Source organism: Hevea brasiliensis, chromosome 9 (genome assembly GCF_030052815.1).
Source record: "Hevea brasiliensis isolate MT/VB/25A 57/8 chromosome 9, ASM3005281v1, whole genome shotgun sequence".
NCBI lineage: Eukaryota > Viridiplantae > Streptophyta > Magnoliopsida > Malpighiales > Euphorbiaceae > Hevea > Hevea brasiliensis.
In genome coordinates, this window is record NC_079501.1 from 1419894 (window position 1) to 1445857 (window position 25964).

At 35.9% G+C, this 25964-nt stretch overlaps 1 long non-coding RNA gene across 1 annotated transcript; it reads left to right on the plus strand.

Annotated features, from left to right (window-relative positions):
- The first annotated feature begins 20053 nt into the window (after nt 1-20053).
- LOC131183346 (uncharacterized) lies at nt 20054-24472 on the plus strand. Its single transcript, XR_009151468.1, has 3 exons — nt 20054-20141; nt 23744-23802; nt 24379-24472. It is a non-coding gene; the product is annotated as an uncharacterized LOC131183346 (long non-coding RNA).
- Nucleotides 24473-25964: the final 1492 nt, after the last annotated feature.

Sequence of the window (25964 nt, forward strand, 5' to 3'; positions counted from 1 at the left end):
TGTAGTCATAGTCTTCATTTCACTAAAAAGGATGCACTGTGCAGTTTCTATTGGGCCTTAAAATTGCTCAGTGGCCCATATAGAGGGTGACCTTACCCAAGCCCTAAACATGGCCCAATAAAAGTACACCCGTTTATGTATATAATAATTTTATTCTAAATATTATTTATAGTAGATTCTACATAATTAAAAATTAATATATATATATATAGATATAATAATTATACTGAATAAATTCTTTGCAATTCAAATCCTTCTCTAATTTTTAACACATTTTAAATTTATTTTGAAATCAAAAAATTTTAAATTGAATTTTTTATTTAAACAATTGACTTAATTTGTGATATATATATATATATATCGGTTGTCTCTTATATTTAATTAATAATGGAATAAATTTAAAATGTAGTTAATGGGTTTCCATACATAGCGCAGTTGTCAATAGGAACCCTAGCATCAAAGTAAGCCGTGCATTCAAAAACTCAACCAGAAAAAATTCTCGTACCATATTTATTCACATTGGTCATTAAGTTTGAGCTTTTTCACACACATCCAAATATATTGATTTGACATATAAATAATGTGCCTGCACTCACCCTTTCTTAAATTAATTTTTGGGGTTGAATTAGGATTGGTTTATTTTTTTAAAATAATATCAAAATCTCTTCAATTAATATTAGGTCTCACATAAGTATACGATTTTGAGTGCGAGAGGATATATTAATATCTCATATTGATTTGAGATACGGATAATATATCTTTTATGTGATTTTAAATACCTTTTTTTTAAATTAATTTTTGAAATTGAATTAAATTCAATTTATTTTCTTAATATATTCTCTTAGAACTTATATAATTAAACCATAGGAAGAGTTCACAAGCAACTTTTCAACAGAAACATAATATTAACAGGGACTAATTTTATATGATCACCTCATTAATATGATTAGGTATACAGATGGCCCAATGGACCGACTCTCGCACCAAATGAGGGAATACTTGCATGAGCTTTTCATCAGCGACCCACCAAATGAGGGAAAACTCGTGTGACTCTTATTCACCACCGACTATGGCAGAGTCAGATTTCTTCCAGTATCTGGTCATAATTTGATAATTTTGAGTAATAAATAATTGAATTTAAATTTAAATTGAAATTTAATAATAATAATAATAATAATAATTAATACCCATTAAAAAAATAAATTTAAGCTTTGTATTATCAAATATTTATTACTTAAATTTATTTATATAAATAATTAATTAAATATAATATATATTTTATAGTAATGTTTATAAATTTTGAAATATTATATTTTAAATAAATAAAATATAAATATTTTTATAGAATTATTAATAATATTTTATATAAATTATTTATTAAAATATTACAAAATTAAACAAATTTGAGTAGTATTTAAATAATGATTATTAAATTTGAAACTTAGTTTAGAATAATAATAGGATTTAAAAGGAATCGAATATTAAATTTATTAATTAAATTGGAATAAAATGATTTTTATACAATCCATAATATAATATTATCACCACAATATCCGTCGCAAATGGGTTATTTTTCATCGTAAAAGACTTTAGTGACTGATTTACGACGGACAAGTTTTCGTCGTTAAAACACTCGTCAGAAATTTTGCGACCAAAATTTCTAACTGTCGTTAACATTTAGTGACGCAATATACCGTCACTAATATAAATGAAACCGAATTAATTTTTTATTACTAGTGTCGTCAGAAAAATGTCGTCGTTAATCCGTAAAAAATCTATGTTTAATTTTGTCACTAAATCCGTCGCTAAAGTCATATGGTTCGTCAATAATGAATAAATAATTTTTAAAATTTTAAATAATTTTAAAATTCCATCGCTAATTCGTCGTGAATCTATCAAAAAAATAATATTATTTATCATTAAATTTATTATTTTTTAATTATTATGTTATTCCTATATAATGAATAAATAAAAAAATCTATAAATAAATACAATATATTAATTATAATTTTCCTAATCAACATAATTAAAATGCATATATTAATAAAGTTGTAAAATAATCCGTACAAAGTAGCTAATATTAACATAATGTAAGTTAAAATACAGTCATATTCAGAAAAAGTACTATTAATATTCCACAAATAATAATATATTTAAATGGAAACATAAATAGTATAGTCAATTATCTATATTATTCTATGGATTTGTGGAGTCTGAAGTGGTCGAATGTGAAGATGTTGCAAACTGAGTACCACCTGTAGTCTTTAACTCCTTTCATACCTGATCAAGTATTTTTGCCATTATCTTTGCCCTCATTCATGATGTTTTTTCATTTATAAGTTGTTGAATTTCCTCTTGTGTCGTCACAAGCTGAGAAGATGACCCAGGATAAGCAGATGTACATGATTGAGAAGTAGATGATCCACTTGTTTGAGATTTTGCAGAATATCCAAAACCATACACCTTTCCTTTATTAAAACCTCCAGATACTTCTATCCACTTATCCATATCAAATATTGGCGGGGATTCAGAATTAGAACCATATTTCTCTATAATTGCACTTGCATAATCTTCCTAAAGACATGTAATACAGTAATATCTTATTAAATGAATAGTCAACACACATAACCTTACATTATAGTCCAATACAACTTAATAACAATGAAATTAAATTAGAAAAATATCGTGGTAAAATTAATATTTTCAAAAAAACTTACATCGACCCGTTGTGATTTGCCATCAATGAATACACCATCAGTACCCTTTTTGGTGCAAGTTGCTCAAAATACTTCAAACTTATTTGGTGGCCTACCTAACTTCTTTGTCTACAAAATAAAAATTATCATATTGAGTAATCAACAAAATACATACTAAACAATTTTACAACCAACAAAATCCATAACTATAAATAAAAAAATAACTTAAATTAAAAAATTATACCAATCGATCCTCATAAATCTCAATTTTGATTGAACCACCAGCATGTTTTGTAATTGATCTATCTTTTGTATTACCCATCAACCAAGAGTTTTACCCACTTTTGTAGATTACGAGAGTCAAAATCCTTTTCCAAGGAAGTGCAGAAGTTCCAAATCGTCAAGGAAAATTAATCTTCCTTTCCTTCATCTTGCATTAACTATGATAGAAATATTAAGTGAATAAATTTTAAAGAATATTAATTAACAACATAGCTAAATCTCAATTTAAACATCTTTTTGTTTGATATGAGTATGACTGCCTAATACCTTGGCATTATGATAGGCACAAATAGCAAATTTAAGAACTTTATGCTTTTTCAGAATAAAAGTATATTTCCTCCCATTATAAAGCTTTTTGTAATAAGAAATGCATAGACACATCTTTATTTTTCCTTTGCATGTTAACTCACAAACAGTACCATCCTGTTTGTTCAATAATCATCTTTCTCATACACTAGACCTTAAATGGTATTAGATTTGCACATAATGAAATTCTTATTTATATTTTTAAGTTCTTCCACTTCTATTCAAGAATTATCAAGCAAACTTACATGGTGTGAAAAACCAAATACATAAGCCACACTAACTAGTTTTATGCCAAACAGAGGACCAAATTATATCACTGATATCAATCTAATATACAGTAAAAATGTGTAAAACCTACAAAGAGTTATGCCGGCAACATTTCAAGCTCCTCATCATTTAAAAGAAAACCTTATTAATGAAAATGACATGTTAAAATGATTAAAAAAAACATTGCCATATATCTCATACCTAGCTATTTTTCACAATAAATCAGTCACTACTCTGCCACAAAATCTTGTTTGGCACTATATTTTCAGTTGCTCATCAAAATTGCTTTTTTATTTTTACTTTTTTTTTTGTATTGCTGCTAGTGGACGATGATTTAGTGAAAGCTGGAAAATCTAGCTTTTCCAAAAACATGGTCTAACAAGCACAGGCTACGAAAAGCAACCTACCAGTGCCAGACAGACCTTATATCACCAAATAGGCACATAAAAATTACAAAGCCAACTCAAAAGGAGCCCTCAAGGCTTAACTATAGAAGTATGTTTCCTAACCTCAAGTATTTTTTTGTTTTTTGAATTAAGCAAATGCCAAAATTAAATTGACTTATCACCATTAAAAAAAAAATGCTATTCTTAATAATACAGGAAACAGGATTTTTTAATATAACACAATATTTTTTAACAAGAAATGTTAAAATGGATGGAAACAACTCTTTGTCTACATTGTCTAACATATATCAATAGTTAACAATCATAATAAACAACCATATAATGAATGAAAGGAAGAAACAAATAGCATATTCTATTATCAAAATTCGTTCACTAAAAATTTTTTTTCGCATGCATAGCATAGCCATAATCTTCCTCTCTACCAATTAAGCTACAATTGAATGAAGCATATCATGTTTGATTATAACAGTCAATTTACATGGTAGTGTATAAATAAAGAACAGTAAAAATCACCACTAAATAACTTTGGAACTACTTTAGATGGCACAGGTCCCTATAATATTTTGAACAATGTTAAACTACTCAATTCGTGTACATATTAGTATATCAGGGTGTCAAATCATATTAAGCTCCAAGGTTCTGTGTCTTTGCCAGTAATGATCATGATGCTGATCAAGAGGGTGCATTGTCCCAACCCAAAGAAAAAGAAAAGAAAGGAACTGTCTAAATCCATTTGAGATTATTGATGGGAGAAATCATATTTATTATGCATTTGTATTTTTATGCTTCTGTAATTTAATGATAATGGATTTATAATGGGAACTGTCTGCATATTATCATCTTTCTTTGTGTTACTGAAAGTTGTTCTAGAATTATAATGTAGAAACTCATATATATTTATTATTTATTATTATTTTATTTTATTTTAATTAGCTAACAATAATTTAATGTATTTATAAAAAAATATTTTATTAGATGGTCTGCTTATTTATATATATATATATATATATATATATATATATATATATATATATATATATATATATATATTTGAAATTAAATATATATCTGCAATCTAAATAACCAAGTTCAATAATAACTCTTATCCCATTCTATATCTAATAGAACTCTTGAAATATATATACCCTAATCATCTCTTCTGCTAAACTTTGCTCTCAAAACCTGTTTGTCACCTCCTTTTTCTACAAAATACTCTCAATAGGTATTTTCATCATCATTTATTTATTGTTATATAGTTTTATATATATATATATATATATATATATATATATATATATATATATATATATATATATATAAAACTATATAACAATAAATAAATGATGATGAAAATACCTATTTACGATTTATAATTTGATGTGCGCAGAGAATTTCTAAATTTTTACTTCTCTATTCATCACCTTCGATTATATTTTCAACGTAAAAATTCTCATTTTTTGTTCAATAATGGGTGAATTTGATTTTATTTTTCTCTCCTTGATTTGTTACAACTACTCTAGATACTTATTTTTATTTTTTTTTCCTTGACCATTGGAATTGAATTGAGTTGCTAATGATTATTATGAGACAAAAACCTTGAATTCAGATTATATATATATATATATATATATATATATATATATAAGCTATTTTATTTTGTTATTATTTGATATTTTCTTTTATATTGTGGGTGTGTAAGAAATTCGAATATTCAATCTGTCAGTTGAAATTATCTATTTTCCATTGAAAATAACTATTGTCTTTGAGGTTACAAGTGAGTGGTAATTATAATACATAGCACTGTTTTAGTTCCTTTTAAAATTTTTTAGCATTAAATTTGTTGTTAAATGAAATTTTAAATCAGTATTTTAACAATTATTTTACATGTGATTTTCTACCGGGAACAGGCCTTTAGTGTCTTTATATTGATTGATATCTGACTATAAAATTTAATGATATGTTACATTGAATTTATTTGAGATTGATTTGATCTTATTGACTCTCTGAAATTATTAAAAAAAAAAAACTATTGGAATTGCACTATCAGTTATTATTTGCTATCTGAAATTTTTTTATTAATTTTGATTGATTTGTACAAATTGATTTTCTGTTTTGAATTGGTACCTGTGCCCAGTATCTGTTTTTGTTATCTGGCCCCACCGTATGGACTATCACGGTATTAGGTTGCATTGTCGAGTCATGCATCATTGCAGTTTATGGTTTGCATTAATATTATATGCATTGATATCTGTGAAGGAGGAGGAAGGTATCTAATATCTGGTAGCGCACTTACCATTTGGCCTTTGGTAATGTAGGATATCATCACCCTGATATACCGTACCATAAAATTTTTATTGAATGAATTTCTTTTATTTATATGTTTTATGAAATTATTTTATTAATGATTGTGATAGCATGAGCATGATTTTATTGGATAGAAATTTTATTGCGAAATTAATCAAGCGTCTGTCTGTTCCTGTTCTGTTGTGTGTTATAATTATCATTCACTGAACATTAGCTCAAATCACATTTTCTCTGCATTATCCTGCTTTGAATCGGTGGAATTTCGCAATGATCCAAATATTCAGTCCATTTTCTGGAGAGGGACAATCTTTGATTTGTTCTCATGGTATGTCCGAATTCATGTTTACTCGGGCTAGTAATTAGTTTAGTTTATTTAACAGTTTAAGTTTTTATTTGAAATCTGTAGAGACTTTACAGTTTACTTATGGGATATTTATGATGTTTATTCAGTATTTTATTTATTTGGATTTTGTCTTTTTTTTTTTATTAGTAAGTGACAATATATTTATTCAAGTTACTATGATAAGACTTGCATGATTTAAGAATAATTAAATTATGCACCGATCATGGCTCAAAATTTTGGATCGTGACATATAAAATGAGAAATTTTTAATTACTGGTAAAACAGATCATTCAGAGTGCTAAAGATTGTTGCAACTAGTATAACTCGCGTCTCATCCAGTAGTGCTTATTGATAATGCTAGACATGAAAATTTATTGGTTGCAAAATCCTACGGATTTGTACTGGACTCCAACAGGTGTAATAGTTCAAATTGTTAAGTTGAATATTGTTTCTTTATGATTATAAAGCATGGCCACTATTGTAATGCTACCTCCTGACCACTTACTAAGGGTGAGCAGATTTTGGTTTAAACCGAAAAATCAAATCGAATCAAGTTAATTCAGTTCAATCATTTCGATTTTAAAATTTAATCAGTTTGGTTTGATTTTATATTATAAAAATTTCAGTTATTTTAGTTCGGTTCGGTTTTGAAGAGAAAAAAATCGGTTAAACTGAATTGAACCGAATAATAATTTTATATATTCAAATCAAATCAAATAGAATCGAATCGATTTTTGAATTGGTTTATTTTTTTTTGGGAATTTATGAATTATATTTAATTATATATATAAATTATTTAATTTCATTGATTAATGTTTATTAGGTTCAAACCAAAGTCAAAATTATATCAAATAACTTAAAAATCAAGTCTAAATTTAAAAATCAATAAAAAATCAAAACTGATTGGTTTGAACCGAACTAAAACAAAAAGAGCAGTTTAGTTCGATTCGATTTTTTTATCCATTTCAATTCGGTTCGGTTTCTAAAATATATAATTTGATTTTCATAATTTAATTCGGTTCGATTTGAATCGAATACTCACCTCTACCACTTACATATTCCTAGTTGCAATAATTAGATCTTTCCTTGTGATCTTAGACATTCTACTATATTTTATTTCCTTAGAAAACAAACCTAAATTAATTTGCTTTGAGGACACTAGATACTTATGTATGGCATGCTCTATAAGTTTGATATATTGGATTTTGAAATAGCCATCTTTCATGACTTGCTATCCATGTGACATCTGAAAATAAGTTAGGTTGTAGTGCAGCCTATCCAGTGATTTAAGCTTTCTTTGATCAAATGCTTTTCACTGATTATTTGTACTTAAGTATTCATCTATCTATTCTAGTTATCCATAATTAATATGGTGCAGATTTTTATAAAATGAGACAAAATAGGTCTAGTAAAAAACAAATTGTAATCATACCTATTGGTAATTTTGACCCTTACCCATGAACAGAAATTTAAGTTATGACATCTCAGTTTACTCCTGGCTAATTATTTTACTACCCTCCCTCATTTCTTCTTCTTCTTCTTTTTCTTCTTCTTCTTCTTCTTCTTTAATTGTTTACCTACTGCTAAGAAACCTCAATGAAATTTACTTCCACTAATTACCAAAAGCCCAATACCCTATATGCAATTCCTACTATCAGAACTAGGGATAGTCTAACAATGATACGTCCAGCTAATTATTTAGTTTGAACAAGTTTCCAGAAAAAGAAGAGGTTGAACATTATTTAGGATAAAAAACTGATTCCTTAAATGCCATCCCAAATACAAGAAGTCAGTCTATCTACAACGGAAAATCTGAAAACTCCAAACACAGCGTAATATCCATTCTAATATATAATGGATAATCAAATTCACATAGATCATTCAAGTTAGGCACATTTTTTAATTCCACAACAAAAAATGCTTAATAGCAAGAGTGCAATCGAAATCATCAGTGAATTGGATTATCAAAGAACCAACTCTAAATTGTAGAAGAGAAAACTCCAATGCCTATACAAACTATATAAATTCAATTTTAATCCAATTAAAAATCAGACTAGTCTAATCTAAAACTAAAATCAAAACAAAATTAAAATCAACTTATTTACCTATTAAGTACTGAATCGAGAAGCCGAAACTTGAGAATGATAGTTGGGCTTTGTGCACAATCGACAATGGTGACCTGCGATGGCAACGACGGTGGTGGATTGTCACAAATGGAAAGAGGGAGCAACTCCTTACTGTCGAGAAATAGAGAGGAAGACGCATTTTGAAAGAAAAATGATAAAATGTGGCTGTCGATATTAGGGATTTAAGTCTTAAAATCTAAAATTTATAACAGATTTCTGACGAAAATATTATCCATCACAAATTTCGTTTATAACCCGTCGCTAATTAATTTAATATCCGTCACTGTTCCCTTAAATTGATACCCGTCACTAATTCGTTGAAAAGTTTATCGCTAAAAGAAATTTTTCCTGATGGATTTATTTTCGTCGCAAATTCCATCTCTGAAACAATTGTTTTTTTGTGGTGAATTAATTTTCTCTTGATTAGCCTTCTTTTTTTTTTTTCTCCTTGTGAAATTTTTGGGGTGATTATCGGTAAATCTTTTATTTTCTATTTTGTATTTCTCTTTATATTTTTTTCTAATAATATTTAGATCTATATCATTTTAAAATATATATGTAATTCTCCTCAATTTATTCTTATTAATAAATCTGAGTTTTATTTTATCCTTTATGATGATTTATTGTTACCCCAATTACGATGATTTTTTCTTTTTTATAATAAATTACCAATGAGTAAAACTTGTTTCTCACTAAATTATCAAATCAAATGTTCTGTCAATATAATTAAATCATTTAAATAAGATAATTATTTTTTTTATTTTATAGAAGTGATTTGTCTTAAATTTTTTATATAAATTATTGTGATTTCATATTTATATTGTGTTTTCCTTTAATAAAAGCTTTACTTTTTATTTTATATATAAATATATATAATTTAATCATTATCATCCCTGTTTACACGTAGCATATAAAATTAACCATTTATATCATGCTGCATATACTTATCTACAAAAATATTATTTTACTCAAATAATATATGTAACACCCTAAATTTTTAAATAATTATTTTATATATAAATATTAATATTTTATTTTATTAAATATTTTGAGAATTTATTTGAAATTTTTAAAATTTTTAAAATCGAGTTTATTTTCCACATACAATAAATTTTATCAATTTTTAAAAATTAATTTAAAGATCACATAGCAAAACAAAAAATATATTTTGACTCCAAAATTTTTTTTGAGTTTTCTACAATTTTTTTTCGAAATTTTTGAGTCTCGTTTTGGGTTTCAGGACAAAGTAAAAAATTTAATTTTGGGTATCCTGAATCGAACTGACTAAATCGAACTGGACCGAATCGGATAGGTCGAATCAGACTAGTCCCCTTTTTCTTCTTTCTCTCTTCTCTCGCGTGTCACCTGACCAACCTCCTTTCTCTCTCGTTTTCTCTCTCCTCTCTCCTCCCCTCACCAGCCAACCGCTATCCCACCCTCTCCAGCTTGCCGACGCATCACCTGGGCACCTCCGCCTTGCTGGCCTCCACCTCAGGACACCTGAAAATGAGCCAAAAGAAGCCTCCATGAGCAGCGCAACTTTTAGTCTTTCGGGCCAAAATTCGGCCTATCCGGCCACCAATCAAACTGGGTCTTGTCCCAAACATCACCTACACCTCGAGAGTTTTCTATAGACACCAAGATCATAAATTTTTATTGAGCGGTTTGTCTGATTTTAGCTTAGGAAGTTTTAGCTCGTTTCGATTTTTGGGCTAAATTTCTCCCAAACCGAGAACCCCATGGAGATTCTGAAAGTACCGGCGTGCTGCACTCGACAAGGGTTTCGCGGCAATATAAATTTTAAAATTTTCAGATACTAAAAATTTGGTGAGTCCCATAGACTTCGCAGTGATTGTTCGAGCTTTAAATGAGCTTATTTAATTTCATAAATATTTTCTTCTAACTCTTAGTGTTGTGGGCTTCGCATAGATATCTTCGTTACATGAAAATTTAACCGGTGCCCAGATTTGCATTTTCGGGCCGGGCAAACAAGCTGCTAGAGTCGTCTCAGAATCGGGTCAAAATCATGGTCCTTCCCACTATTTTTAGATGTCCCAAACGAGTTCCAAGCTTCAAAATCGGTATAGGTAAACCCAAACCCTAAGTTTCCTTATTTACTTAGTACTGAGATTAGAATAAAAGATCCATAGAATATTCATGGGTACTTAGAAAATTATAATTCTTTTTGCATAGCCTTATAGCATTGTTAAAGACTGCAGATAAAATTTTAGAATTTTTAGAGCTAGTTTAAATGACTTTTGCAAAATGTCCATTTTAAGCCTTATAATTGAGTTGTTGGTTTGTGCGAGACTTGCCTGGTTTGGAGGGCCTAGGAGGAGCCATGTGTTGATGTTTAGTTGTGGACGTGAGATTATGACCTTTAAAAATGTTATTTAAAACACTTTGCAGGTTGGGTAAATCCTAAATATAGGAGAAACTCTGCTCGATTTTCGATAAAACTTAAGTTATCCTTTGACTCTTTAAAGTTTATTTTAAATAAATATTGATAAATTTATTATATAATTTTTAGGTGAGCTGAGTCAATCTTCTGCCTTCGCCCAGCCGCCGTAGTGACTTTTGGAATACTATGAGTAGATATTGATTTTAATTATAATTTTAATATTATTACCGTATATTCAAAGCATGCCCATGCATCACTTATAAATATATGTATTCAGCAATTATAGGCACGCTTTGTGTTGTATTAATTGTTGGATGATTTATGTAACACCCCAAAATTTTAAATTTTATGAGCATTTTTGGTATTTTAATTTTATTTAAATTTTAGGAATTTTTTTGAGATTTTTCGGATTTTAAAAATCGGGTTCGATTTTCCGAAAATATAAACTTTGATGAATTTTAAAAATTTATTTAAAGACCACGTGGTAAAACTAAAAATATATTTGGAGTCTACGTATTTTTCTGAGTTTTCTGAAATTTTTTCAGAATTTTTGGACCTCGTTTTCGGTCTCGAGGCAGAGTAAAAAATTCAAAATTTTGTATTTTGAATCGAACCGGCCGAATCGAACCGGACCGGATCGGACCGGTCGAATCGGACCGATCTTCTTCTCTTTTTCTTCCTCCCGCGCGCGTTCCTTCCTCATTCTCTCTTCCTCGCATTTTCTCTCTCCTCCCCACCCGGCCACGACCACCTTGACCCCAAGCCGGCGCGCCAGCCCCTCCAGCCCGGCCACGCATTAAGCAATGGCCGAAAAGCGCCAACGCCCCCTGCGCGTCGATTCAGCTTCCCCGCCATCCGTGCGTCCGCCACCAATTGGACCGGGTCTTGTGTCTAAAATCATCTACTCGGCGAGAGCTTTCCACAGACACCAAGAACGCCAAAATCCATCGAGCGGTTTGTCCGATTTTTGCTCGGGAAGATTTTAGCCCATTTCGAAATTTTGGGCCAGATTTCTCGAAAACCGTGAATCCCACGAGAAAACCGAGACTACCAGCACGCTCCACTCGTCGAGAGCTTCGCAACGACATAAATTTCGAATTTTTTCGACACCATTTTTCGGTGGGTCCCACGAAACTTCGCAGTATTTTTCCGAGCATTTAATGAGCTTAGAAAATTCTGAAAAATTTATGTACTAACCCCCGTGTTATGGGCTTCGTGTAGGTATCCTCGATTCGCGGAAATTCGACAGTTGACCGAAGTTCGCAAATTTCGGGCGACGGACAGCACTGGAAAAGTCCCCGAATTGGACCAAGGTTTTGGCTAGCCCCCCCATTGTCAGACGTCCCGAGCGCGTTCCTGAAGTCGGAATTGGCAAAGGTAAACCCGAACCTTGCTTTTTCGTAATTTTCTAGTGCTTAAATAGGATTAAAAATCCATAAAATATTCGTGGTAGCTTAGAAAATTATGATTCTTTTTGCAATAGCTTAGTAATATTGCTAAGGACCGCGGGGCAAAGTTTTAGAATTTTTAGAGCTTGTTTGGGCAGTTTTTGCAAAAATGATCAATAATAAGGACTAAATTGAAATTTTGCGTATTGTGATGGATGACTGATTTGATGGGCCCAGGAGGGGCTGTGTGATATGATTGAACTGTGGATATATGGATTGTGAGTATAGAAGTGTGTTTTGAACCCTTTTGCAGGTTGGGTAGGTCTTAGGTATAGGGGAGACTCTGCCGGATTTTCGGCACGACTTAGGACGTAATTGGTCTTTTTCTTTATTTGTATTGAGTCAGATTGTATTAAATAATTGTAATATAATTGTCAGGTGAGCCGGGACAGCCTTCTTCCTCCGCCCAGCCGCCACAGTGATTGTCGTCAAGTCTGTGAGTAAAATATTAATTTTAATTGTAATTTCGATATTATTATATGTTCAACATGCCCATGCATCACTTATATGCATATATTTATGTAGTTAAACTCTAGGCACGATTTATGATGCATTGATAAATATTAAAGTACCATGATGTTGTTGTGGTAATTTGGAGCAGTGTGCGTGCGTTGGCGTGCGTGTGATGTGGTGTGGACTATGGATAGGACGGGTAGTCACGGCTTGAGTTCTTCGCTGGGACCCGATCCTTCGAGGGGTAGTCACGGCTTGAGTTCTTCGCTGGGACCCTCGATTTGGCTTATTAAGCGAAAGTCCGGCTTGAGTTCTTCACGCACCAAAGTTGGATTTAAGAGAGTCAGATAGGATCAGCTCCCATATGTTATGATTGATGCTACAGGGTGCGTGAGTGCTCCAAATTACCTTTTTGATGTTATGATGTGAAAATGTTGTTGCTGTTGCATTTCACTCCACAGGTTGCATTAGTACTAGATAGTTATAGAGATTATGGTTAAAATTGATATTTTACTCTCTGAGTCGAACGCTCACTCCTGTTCAATATTTTTTTCAGGCTACAGGAGGATTTTATTTTGGTTAACCTGCTTTTCTCCTTCGCAGGTTGTTTATCAATATTGTGTAATTTTATTTACTCCTAGAATTTTCGCAGGTGTTAGAAGTATTTATTTGATTATGGTCTGTAATATTATTATCATGTTGGACCTGTAAACATATAATGATATGCATGTTTGATGGATTGGATGAGGGAGCTGAGCTCCCATTTATTTTTATGAGGATATGAGTATGTGGAGAGTGAGCTGAGCTCCCCAATTGAGTATTTATTATGTTTTACAGGTCGGGTGAGTCGAAAACTCCCCGTTGGAAAGTCCATTTTATGGCCGGACTCTGTCCGTTTGTTTTCTTGATATTGGGCCCAAATGGGCCTTAGAGTTGGGTTAATGAACAGTTAGGCTTACTACGGGCCTTGGGGGCTTTAGGCTGGCCTAGGTCCTAGTGCCGGTCCGGCCCATAGGTTGGGTCGTGACAGATGTGGTATCAGAGCTTAGGCTCCAGATTCTTAGGGAATGTTGTCTAAAGTGTTGGGAAGAGTCTACTAGGAGTCACATGCGGAAATATAGGGTCCACATTCGTCTTGCATTGTCATCTTTGCTTCTAGTTTCTGCTCCATATGTTATGTATAAATATGAGTCTATAGAGCTGTGTAATGAGAAGTTTTGAATTTTTGTGGGCTAATGTCTTGAATTTCGTGAAAATGCGTAGAAGCGGAGAGCCGCCATCGCACTGTAAACGGATGTGCCCAACGAGGTGTCGGCACAGGATGAGGCGCCTGCCCCGAGGAGGCGGGGTAGGAGGCCTAGAGCTGCTCAAGTAGAGGAGCACCACCCCGATCTGAGATCGATCATTTATGGCACAGGGTCCCATGGACCCCATGGCAGCTACTCTAGCTGGTCTGCAGAGAACCATCGACATGATGGCGTAATATATGGTCCACCCTCCACAGCAGCAGCAGTCCACCGCACCAAGAGAGGAATCTTACAAACAGATCATAAATTTCAAGAAGTTGGTGCCTGGTACCTATGATGTGTCAGACGATGCATATCGGTTTTTGGATTCTGTGCAGCGAAATGCAATTACGATTGGTGATAGAAGATTGATAGAGTGTATGTAGCATGTCATGGGGCCTATGCCTAGACAATGGATGAATGACTACGTGTTACCCTGGATGGAAGGTTTGACATGGGCTCAGTTTGTGGAACTTTTTATCAATCGATTTGTGCGTAAAGCTTCGAGAGATCGAAGCGGTGGGCCTTTGAGGCCTTAAGACAGAATGGCGTGTCCGTAGACTAATATGCTGCTGAATTTCGAATTGAGCAGATATGCCCTGCGCAGCAATAGCTACAGAAACTATGAAGGTGACGAGATTCCTAAGGGGGCTTGACAGAAGGTATGCGAACCTAGCCATGATGTCTGATCAGTCTTTTGACATGGTAGTTGATCGAGCTAGACAGATAGAGATCAGCTATGCTGCGGATGACAAATGGAGAGCCAAGAAAACAGAGCGAGGGTTCCTCGTGTGTCCCTTCCATGGGTACTCCGCATGGTGGCCAGAATAATTACAGAGGAAGAAGTAGGAACAAGAAGAGTGGTTTTAGACACAAACCTCGAGGATTCGCACTGTGCAGATCCAGCGGTGGTCACGCTCAGGTACAACAGCCTGGTCCAGTTCAGATCCTCCTTGGCACCTTGTGCACAGTGTGGAAGAGGACATTCAGACCTTGTTTGATGGGATCGAGTATGCTTCTGTATGGCCAACCCGGTCACTTTGCTAGAGAATGCCCGTTTCATGAGCCACGATGGGGTCACAGGTTCTCATGCAAATGTTCCTCACCGATTGTATTCGGTACTTCCAACATGGCAGCGATCGATTCATGGCCAACAGGCCGAGGACAAGGGGACGTGGATTTGGAGGCGGTCGGAGGTAGAAGTCGATGTCGTGGTTCTCGCCACTCGGGGTAGGGTCAAGCTCGGGTTTTCACCCCGACCCACCGGGATGCTCAAGCTTCAAATGCAATTGTGGCGGTATTCTTCCAGTCCATTCCTATGAGGCTCGTGTTTTGATAGATCCGGTGCTACGCACTCATTTGTCTCCCGTGTTTGCCATGAGGTTGGGTAGAAACCCTACAACTTTAGAGTGCCCTTTGTCGTAGCTACCCCACTTAGCGACAACATAGATGTAGATATGATTTTTCCGGTAGCCCAAAGGTAGTGGATGGAAAGATCCTCCCAGCAGACTTGGTTCCTCTACCAGTAATGGATTTTGATGTAATCCTGGGGATGGATTGGTTGTCAACTCACTATGCCACTTTAGACTGCAGGAACAAAAAGGTGTATTTCCACATACCTAGTGTGGAAGAGTTTAGCTTTGATGGTGACAGGAGCGTGGCTCCATATAATTTGGTGTCAGCAATTAGTGCTAGAAAAATGTTGAGGCGTGGATGCCAAGGGTATTTGGCATTGGTGAGAGATACATCTGTAGAAGGTGTCAGCATGGAAAATGTTCCTGTTGTCAGAGAATTTATGGATGTCTTCCCAGAGGAGCTTCCAGGGTTGCCACCAGAAAGGGGAATAGAGTTCTGCATTGATGTTGTTCCGGGTACAAACCCCATATCAATGCCACCTTACAGGATGGCCCCAGCAGAATTGAAAGAGTTAAAGGAGCAACTACAGGAGCTACTGGACAAGGGTTTTATACGTCCGAGCACTTCACCTTGGGGCGCTCCTATTCTATTTGTGAGAAAGAAGGATGGGTCATTAAGGTTGTGTATCAACTACAGACAGCTGAACAAGGTGACTGTGAAGAACAAGTATCCACTTCCTCGGATCGATGATTTGTTTGATCAGCTCCAAGGAGCTAGATTCTTTTCCAAGATAGACCTGCGATCAGGCTACCATCAATTGAGAATCAGGAATGAGGACGTGTCCAAAACGGCTTCGTGACAAGATATGGTCATTATGAGTTCTTGGTGATGTCTTTTGGACTCACTAATGCACCAAAGACCTTCATGGACTTGATGAACAGGGTGTTCAAGCCATTTTTGGACCGTTTTGTCATCGTATTCATAGATGACATTTTGGTGTACTCTCGGACCGAGGAAGAACACGTGTGGCACTTGAGGATGGTGTTGCAGACTTTGAGGGAGCACCAGCTATATGCCAAATTTTTGAAATGTGAATTTTGGCTAGAAAGCATCTCATTCTTGGGACACGTAGTTTCTAGTGACCGTATTCAAGTGGATCCCAAGAAAATTGAAGCTGTAACTGATTGGCTTAGGCCTACAACAGTCACTGAGGTGCGAAGTTTTCTGGGTTTAGCTGGCTACTATAGGCGTTTTGTACAAGATTTCTCCAGGATAGCGGCTCCCCTAACTAAGTTGACCAGGAAGAATGTTCCATTCATTTGGACAGATGACTGTGAGGTGAGTTTCCAGAAGCTTAAGGAGTGTCTAACCACTGCCCCTGTGTTGACACTACCTGTGAGTGGTGAAGGATACACCGTGTATTGTGACGCCTCCAGAGTTGGCCTAGGGTGTGATTTGATGCATAATGGAAAGGTAGTGGCTTATGCTTCAAGGCAGCTGAAGAGGCATGAGCAGAACTACCCCACCCATGATTTGGAAATGGCGGCTGTAGTCTTTGCACTAAAAATCTGGAGACACTACCTGTATGGTGAAGTGTGCGAGATATACACCGACCACAAGAGTTTGAAGTACATCTTCCAACAGAGGGACTTGAACTTGAGACAGAGGAGATGGATGGAGCTTCTGAAAGACTATGATTGCACCATCCAGTACCACCCTGGAAAGGCCAATGTTGTGGCAGATGTCTTGAGCAGAAAATCTTCTGGCAGTTTGGCGCACATTTCAGTAGAGAAGAGACCATTGATTCAGGAGGTACATGAGTTGATGGATCAAGGTTTAATCCTAGATCTTTCAGATAAGGGGGTATTGTTGGCTCACTTTTCAGTGAGGCCAGACTTGAGGGACAGAGTTAGAGTTTCCCAGCACAGAGACCAACAACTGATGAAGATTATAGAAAGAGTACAGCAAGGTGAAGGTGGTGAGTTTGGATTTGCCAATGATGGCGCCCTAGTGCAAGGTTCTAGGATATGTGTGCCCGATGTGGACAACCTCAGGAATGAAATCATGCGAGAGGCACATGCTGCACCTGCATGGCGTCCACCTGTGTTCTACCAAAATGTACCATGATGTGAAAGATAGCTACTGGTGGAATGGCATGAAGAGAGACATAGCAGACTTTGTGTCCAAGTGCTTGACTTGTCAGAAGGTGAAGTTTGAACACCAGAGACCGTCAAGGAAGCTGCAAGAGCTCCCTATCCCATAATGGAAGTGGGAAATGATCACTATGGATTTTGTGACTGGGTTGCCTCGTACCACGCGAGGATATGACTCGATATGAGTAATTGTAGACCGTCTAACCAAATCAGCTGACTTCTTGCCTGTAAAGACTACATACTCTGTGGCACAGTATGCCCGGCTCTACATTCGAGAAATAGTCAGATTGCATGGAGTTCTGGCTTCCATAATATCTGACAGAGGGCCCCAGTTCACTTCTCGGTTTTGGAGAAAGTTGCAGGAGGCACTTGGCACACAGTTGAACTTCAGTATGGCTTTCCACCCTCAGGCAGACGGACAGTCCGAAAGGACAATCCAAACACTGGAAGACATGCTTCGCATGAGTGTCTTGGATTTTGGAGGTCAATGGGATGAGCAGCTAGCTTTGGTGGAGTTTGCCTACAACAACAGTTACCACTCCAGCATAGGTATGGCACCCTATGAGGCATTATATGGAAGAAAGTGTAGGTCTCCTCTGTGTTGGACAGAGATGGGGGAAGCGAAGGTGCATGATGTAGACCTAGTGCAGTACACTTCAGAGGTAGTTCCTTTAATCAGGGAACGACTGAGGACAGCTTTCAGTAGACAGAAGAGTTATGCAGACCCCAGACGGAGGGATGTGGAGTTTGCAGTGGGTGACTATGTATTCCTGAAGGTTTCTCCAATGAAGGGAGTCATGAGATTTGGAAAGAAGGGCAAGTTGGCACCTCGGTATATCGGACCTTTTGAGGTTACTGATAGAGTTGGAGCAGTTGCCTACCGGTTGGAGCTACCACCCAACCTCTCTCACATTCATCCCGTGTTTCACATCTCCATGCTCAGGAAATACATTCCCGATCCTTCTCATGTACTGCAGCCGGATGTGATAGAGCTAAAAGAGAACTTGACATTTGAGGAGCAGCCTGTAGCCATAGTGGACTACCAAGTGAGACAGCTGAGATCAAAACAGATCCCTATGGTTAAGGTTTTGTTGAGGAGTCAGTCAGTGGAAGAGTGCACCTGGGAGTCAGAACGGGACATGCGTAGCAAGTACCCTTATCTGTTCAATGTATAATCATGTGCTTTATTCTGCCTTGTGTAAAATTCGAGGACGAATTTTCTGTAAGGGGGGAAGAATGTAACACCCCAAAATTTTAAATTTTATGAGCATTTTTGGTATTTTAATTTTATTTAAATTTTAGGAATTTTTTTGAGATTTTTCGGATTTTAAAAATCGGGTTCGATTTTCCGAAAATATAAACTTTGATGAATTTTAAAAATTTATTTAAAGACCACGTGGCAAAACTAAAAATATATTTGGAGTCTACGTATTTTTCTGAGTTTTCTGGAATTTTTTCAGAATTTTTGGACCTCGTTTTCGGTCCCGAGGCAGAGTAAAAAATTCAAAATTTTGTATTTTGAATCGAACTGGCCGAATCGAACCGGACCGGATCGGACCGATCGAATCGGACCGATCTTCTTCTCTTTTTCTTCCTCCCGCGCGCGTTCCTTCCTCCTTCTCTCTTCCTCGCGTTTTCTCTCTCCTCCCCACCCCAGTACGGCCACCACCTTGACCCCGATCGGCCGTGGCTGCCCAGCCCTCCCAGCCGGCCGGCCGCCGCCCAAACGGCTGGAAAAACGCGCGCGAAACGCCCCCCTGCGCGCGCGTCGATTCAGCTTCCCCGGCCAAATCCGGCCGATCCGGCCACCAATTGGACCGGGTCTTGTGTCTAAAATCATCTACTCGGCGAGAGCTTTCCACAGACACCAAGAACGCCAAAATCCATCTAGCGGTTTGTCCGATTTTTGCTCGGGAAGATTTTAGCCCATTTCGACTTTTGGGCTAGATTTCTCGAAAACCGTGAATCCCACGAGAAAACCGAGACTACCAGCACGCTCCACTCGTCGAGAGCTTCGCAACGACATAAATTTCGAATTTTTTCGACACCATTTTTCGGTGGGTCCCACGGAACTTCGCAGTATTTTTCCGAGCATTTAATGAGCTTAGAAAATTCTGAAAAATTTATGTACTAACCCCCGTGTTATGGGCTTCGTGTAGGTATCCTCGATTCGCGAAAATTCGGCGATTGACCGAAGTTCGCAAATTTCGCCGCATGCACTGCACGAAAAGTCCCCGAATTGGACCAAGGTTTTGGCTAGCCCCCCCATTGTCAGACGTCCCGAGCGCGTTCCCGAAGTCGGAATTGGCAAAGGTAAACCCGAACCTTGCTTTTTCGTAATTTTCTAGTGCTTAAATAGGATTAAAAATCCATAAAATATTCGTGGTAGCTTCGAAAATTATGATTCTTTTTGCAATAGCTTAGTAATATTGCTAAGGACCGCGGGGCAAAGTTTTAGAGCTTGTTTGGGCAGTTTTTGCAAAAATGATCAATAATAAGGACTAAATTGAAATTTTGCGTATTGTGATGGATGACTGATTTGATGGGCCCAGGAGGGGCTGTGTGATATGATTGAACTGTGGATATATGGATTGTGAGTATAGAAGTGTGTTTTGAACCCTTTTGCAGGTTGGGTAGGTCTTAGGTATAGGGGAGACTCGCCGATTTTCTACGACTTAGGACGTAATTGGTCTTTTTCTTTATTTGTATTGAGTCAGATTGTATTAAATAATTGTAATATAATTGTCAGGTGAGCCGGGACAGCCTTCTTCCTCCGCCCAGCCGCCACAGTGATTGTCGTCAAGTCTGTGAGTAAAATATTAATTTTAATTGTAATTTCGATATTATTATATGTTCAACATGCCCATGCATCACTTATATGCATATATTTATGTAGTTAAACTCTAGGCACGATTTATGATGCATTGATAAATATTAAAGTACCATGATGTTGTTGTGGTAATTTAGAGCGAAGATGCGTTGGCGTGCGTGTGATGTGGTGTGGACTATGGATAGGACGGATAGTCACGGCTTGAGTTCTTCGCTGGGACCCGATCCTTCGAGGGGTAATCACGGCTTGAGTTCTTCGCTGGGACCCTCGATTTGGCTTATTAAGCGAAAGTCCGGTTTGAGTTCTTCGCTGGCACCAGGTTGGATTTAAGAGAGTCAGATAGGGATCAGCTCCCATATGTTATGATTGATGCTACAGGGTGCGTGAGTGCTCCAAATTACCTTTTTGATGTTATGATGTGAAAATGTTGTTGCTGTTGCATTTCACTCCACAGGTTGCATTAGTACTAGATAGTTATAGAGATTATGGTTAAAATTGATATTTTACTCTCTGAGTCGAACGCTCACTCCTGTTCAATATTTTTTTCAGGCTACAGGAGGATTTTATTTTGGTTAACCTGCTTTTCTCCTTCGCAGGTTGTTTATCAATATTGTGTAATTTTATTTACTCCTAGAATTTTCACATGTGTTAGAAGTATTTATTTGATTATGGTCTGTAATATTATTATCATGTTGGACCTGTAAACGTATAATGATATGCATGTTTGATGGATTGGATGAGGGAGCTGAGCTCCCATTTATTTTTATGAGGATATGAGTATGTGGAGGGTGAGCTGAGCTCCCCAATTGAGTATTTATTATGTTTTACAGGTCCGGTGAGTCGAAAACTCCCCGTTGGAAAGTCCATTTTATGGCCGGACTCTGTCCGTTTGTTTTCTTGATATTGGGCTCAAATGGGCCTTAGAGTTGGGTTAATGAACAGTTAGGCTTACTACGGGCCTTGGGGGCTTTAGGCTGGCCCAGGTCCTAGTGCCGGTCCGGCCCATAGGTTGGGTCGTGACAATTTAGATGTGTGTGTCACTTTTGGGTAATTTGGAGCTGTGTGCATGTGTCGGCATACGTGTGGTGTACTGGTAATGGATATGAGTAGGACGAACAAATCGGCTTGAGCTAATTTCGCTTGAAGCTCGATCATTTTTGTGGTACGTCAAAGTGAGTACGGCTCTGAGTTAATCTCGCTGACTCTCGCATTTGAATTATTAAGCAAAAGTTCAGCTCGAGTTGATCTCGCTGGCAGGCATTGGATTAAGAGAGCTGTATAAGTTGAATGCTTACTCCTGTTCAACCTATTTTTTTCATGTTACGGGAAGTCTTTTTCTCGTGATTAACCTACTTTCTTCATCACAGGTCTATAGTTGTAGTAACAATATTTATGTTATCAATTTGAAATCTATAACTCCGCATGTACTAGAAGTATTCTATTTAGTTTGGAAACTATAAAAGATTATTATTTTAAAATTATAAATTTAATATTGTGCATGTTTGGTTGAATGAGGTGAATATATATATTTTGGGTGAGAGAGTTGAACTCCCATTTGATTAAATTGATTGACTAAAGATTGTTAGGATAAGCTGAGCTCCTCGTATATATATATATTTTGTGTTCACAGATCGGGTGAGCTAAAACTCCTTGTTGGATGGTCTAGGTTATAGTCAAACTCTGTCCAGTTATTTTATTGAAAATTAGTTCAAAACATGAGATTTATAGTTTAGCTATAAAACAATTAGGCTTACTATAAGTTTTAGGGGTCTTATGTTAGCCCAAGTCCTAGTGTCGGTCTAACTCATAGTTTAGGTCATGACAATATAAGTGGCTTTATATTAATTATTCGTCCATAAATGCTCATGATGAATTAAGTTATAAAAAGATTTTCCCATCAAATGTTTCTTATTTTGCTACAAAGTAGAAGTATCGTGGTCAAAGGTTAACCTTCGCAACTAAAAATTGATAGACATTAAAATAGATAAATTAAAATATTCAGTAAACTTTAAAAAATAAAGTTAATAGTTGACAAGTAATTAATATAATACTTATTAACTATAACTTGTATTAATTCTATTTTTGAAGCTATTTATTTGATTTTATTTTTTATTTAGATATATTATCTTTTTTTATATAATTTAAAAATTAATATTTTTAGAGACATTTGTTTCTATCTTTTTCATTTTAATCTTAATATCTTAATTGACACATTATAACTTTGTTGAAATATTTTTTATTAATAATATAAAATATAAAATACATATTTATTATAAAAAAAACTTTTATTTACACAAGAAAACTTTATCAATAATAATAATTTCTTTATTATTTTATAATTACATTTTTAAAGTTATTTTCTTATTTCAATAATAAAAAATAATATAACATAATAAATCAATAATTATATATTTATATTTTAATAATATAATAGTGTAACACCCCTGATTTTTTATATATTATTATGGGGCTTCGTGTAGGTATCCTCAATTCGCGGAAATTCGACAGTTGTCCGGATCTGTGAATTTCCGGCCAGACAGACCAGCTACCGGAAAAGTCTCCGAATTGGATCGAGGTTTTGGCTACCCCACCATTGTCAGGCATCCCGAGCGCGTCCCCGAAGTCGGAATCGGCAAAGGTAAACCCGAACCTAGTTTTTACGTAATTTTCTAGTGCTTAAATAGGATTAAAAATTCATAAAATATTCGTGGTAGCTTAGAAAATTACGATTCTTTTTGCAATAGCTTAGTAATATTGCTAAGGACCGCGGGGCAAAGTTTTATAATTTTTAGAGCTTGTTTGGGCGCTTTTGCAAAATTGATCAATAATAAGGACTAAATTGAAATTTTGCGTATTCTGAAGGATGATAGATATGATGGGCCCAGGAGGGGCTGTGTGATATGATTGAACTGTTGATGTATGGATTGTGAGTATAGAAGTGCGTTTTAGCCCTTTTGCAGGTTGGGTAGGTCCTAGGTATAGGGGAGACTCTGCCGGATTTTCGGCACGACTTAGGACGTAATTGGTCTTTTTCTTTATTTGTATTGAGTCAGATTGTATTAAATAAATGTAATATGATTGTCAGGTGAGCCGGGACAGCCTTCTTCCTCCGCCCAGCCGCCACAGTAATTTGTCGTCAAGTCTGTGAGTAAAATATTAATTTTAATTATAATTTCGATATTATTATATGTTCAGCATGCCCATGCATCACTTATATGCATATATTTATGTAGTTAAACTCTAGGCACGATTTATGTTGCATTCATAACTGTTGATGTACCATGGATGTTGTTGTGGTAATTTGGAGCAGTGTGCGTGCGTTGGCGTGCGTGTGATGTGGTGTGGACTATGGAAAGGACGGGGTAGTCACGGCTTGAGTAATTCGCTGGGACCCGTTCCTTCGAGGGGTAGTCACGGCTTGAGTAATTCGCTGGGACCCTCAATTTGGTTATTAAGTGGAAGTCCGAGCTTGAGTAATTGGCGGCACGGGTTGGATTTAAGAGAGCTGTATAGGGGATCAGCTCCCATATGTTATGATTGATACTACAGGGTGTGTGAGTGCTCCAAATTACCTTTTTGATGTTATGATGTGAAAATGTTGTGTATGTTGCATTTCACTCTACAGGTTGCATTAGTTTCAGATAGTTATAGAGATTATAGTTAAGATTGATATTTTACTCTCTGAGTTGAACGCTCACTCCTGTTCAAAAATTTTTACAGGCCACAGGAGGATATTTTGTTCTGGGTTAACCTGCTTTTCTACCTCGCAGGTTGTTTATCAATATTTGTGTAATTTTAATTACTCCTAGAATTTTCGCATGTGTTAGCAGAAATTATTTGATTATGGTCTGTAATATTGTTATCATGTTGGACCTGTAAACTAAATATGCTATGCATGTTTGATGGATTGGATGAGGGAGCTGAGCTCCCATTTATTTTATGTTAATGAGTATGTGGAGGGTGAGCTGAGCTCCCCAAATGACTATATATTGTGTTTACAGGTCGGGTGAGTCAAAAACTCCCCGTTGGAAAGTCCATTTTATGGCCGGACTCTGTCCGTTTGTTTTCTTGATATTGGGCCCAAATGGGCCTTAGAGTTGGGTTAATGAACAGTTAGGCTTACTACGGGCCTCGGGGGCTTTAAGCTGGCCCAGGTCCTAGTGCCGGTCCGGCCCATAGGTTGGGTCGTGACAAATGTGGTATCAGAGCTTAGGCTCCAGATTCATAGGGAAAAATTATCTAAGTGTTGGGAAGAGTCTACTAGGAGTCACATGCGGAGTATAGGATTCTGTTTCGTCTTTTCCTGTAATTCTTTGTTTCTAGATTCTACGTTATACCTCGGGAAATATAAGATTACCTCAGTTAGTGTCTTGATTTTCGTGGAGTACATAGAAACATGAAATAGATTTAGCAAACTTATTGAGGTCTACCTTGGAAACACGTACTCAAATAAATACTATATTTTCACAAGATGGGTTTAAATGGTGTGCCCATTTCGTGCAAGGCACGAGTACATAAAAGTGAGTCTTGAAAGTACAGTTGCCCTAGATAAGGATGAGGATACCATTGCTGGCAGTCATCAGTGGATGACCCAGATAGAATAAGTTTATGATAATAGAAGATTCAAGAGAGATAAGAGATTAAGAGACCTAGTCTGCCAGGACGTATCGTAGTAACTATACAATATTCTCGATGTCTGTTCTGTAAGCTGCAGATTACAGTACCGACATGAGATTATTGTGTAGAGCTGCGTACTTCCCTGTAGTGCTTATGATGAGGATGTTGTAGGCAGTCTCTGTTTTGGTACAGTAATGCCAGAACAGAGTTCTATATCTGCAAAGGAGTTGGGAACTCCTGGTTAGGGATCTAGAGCTAGAATATCAAAGGTCACAGTTGGGTGGTAACTAGAGTCAGTGACCCAGTTACCCTAGCATGAGCTAGAGTTACAGTAAGAGTTGCCATCAGACCAGAGGTTTCGGACTAGTTGCAAAGTAAATGTGACACCTATAGAGTGAGACCATCTAGTCTTCGGTATGGAATTTTGGATGGTTTTTGCAGTATGAAAAACATTTTGCTTAGAGCTTAGTGAGAATAGTATACCTTGTGTGTATCAGTATGGAATAAAGTACAACCCTACTACCTAGGGAAGGTCGAAACTATGAATTGATGATTTACGGAGCTATGATATAATAAATGAGACATTAATTTGACATGGTTTTGGGCAAGGTGGTAAATGTAGTACCTTTGTTGCAGCAAGTTATGGTATAGTCCTATCTTTTCAGAAGGGATCGAAAGTTATTACTAAT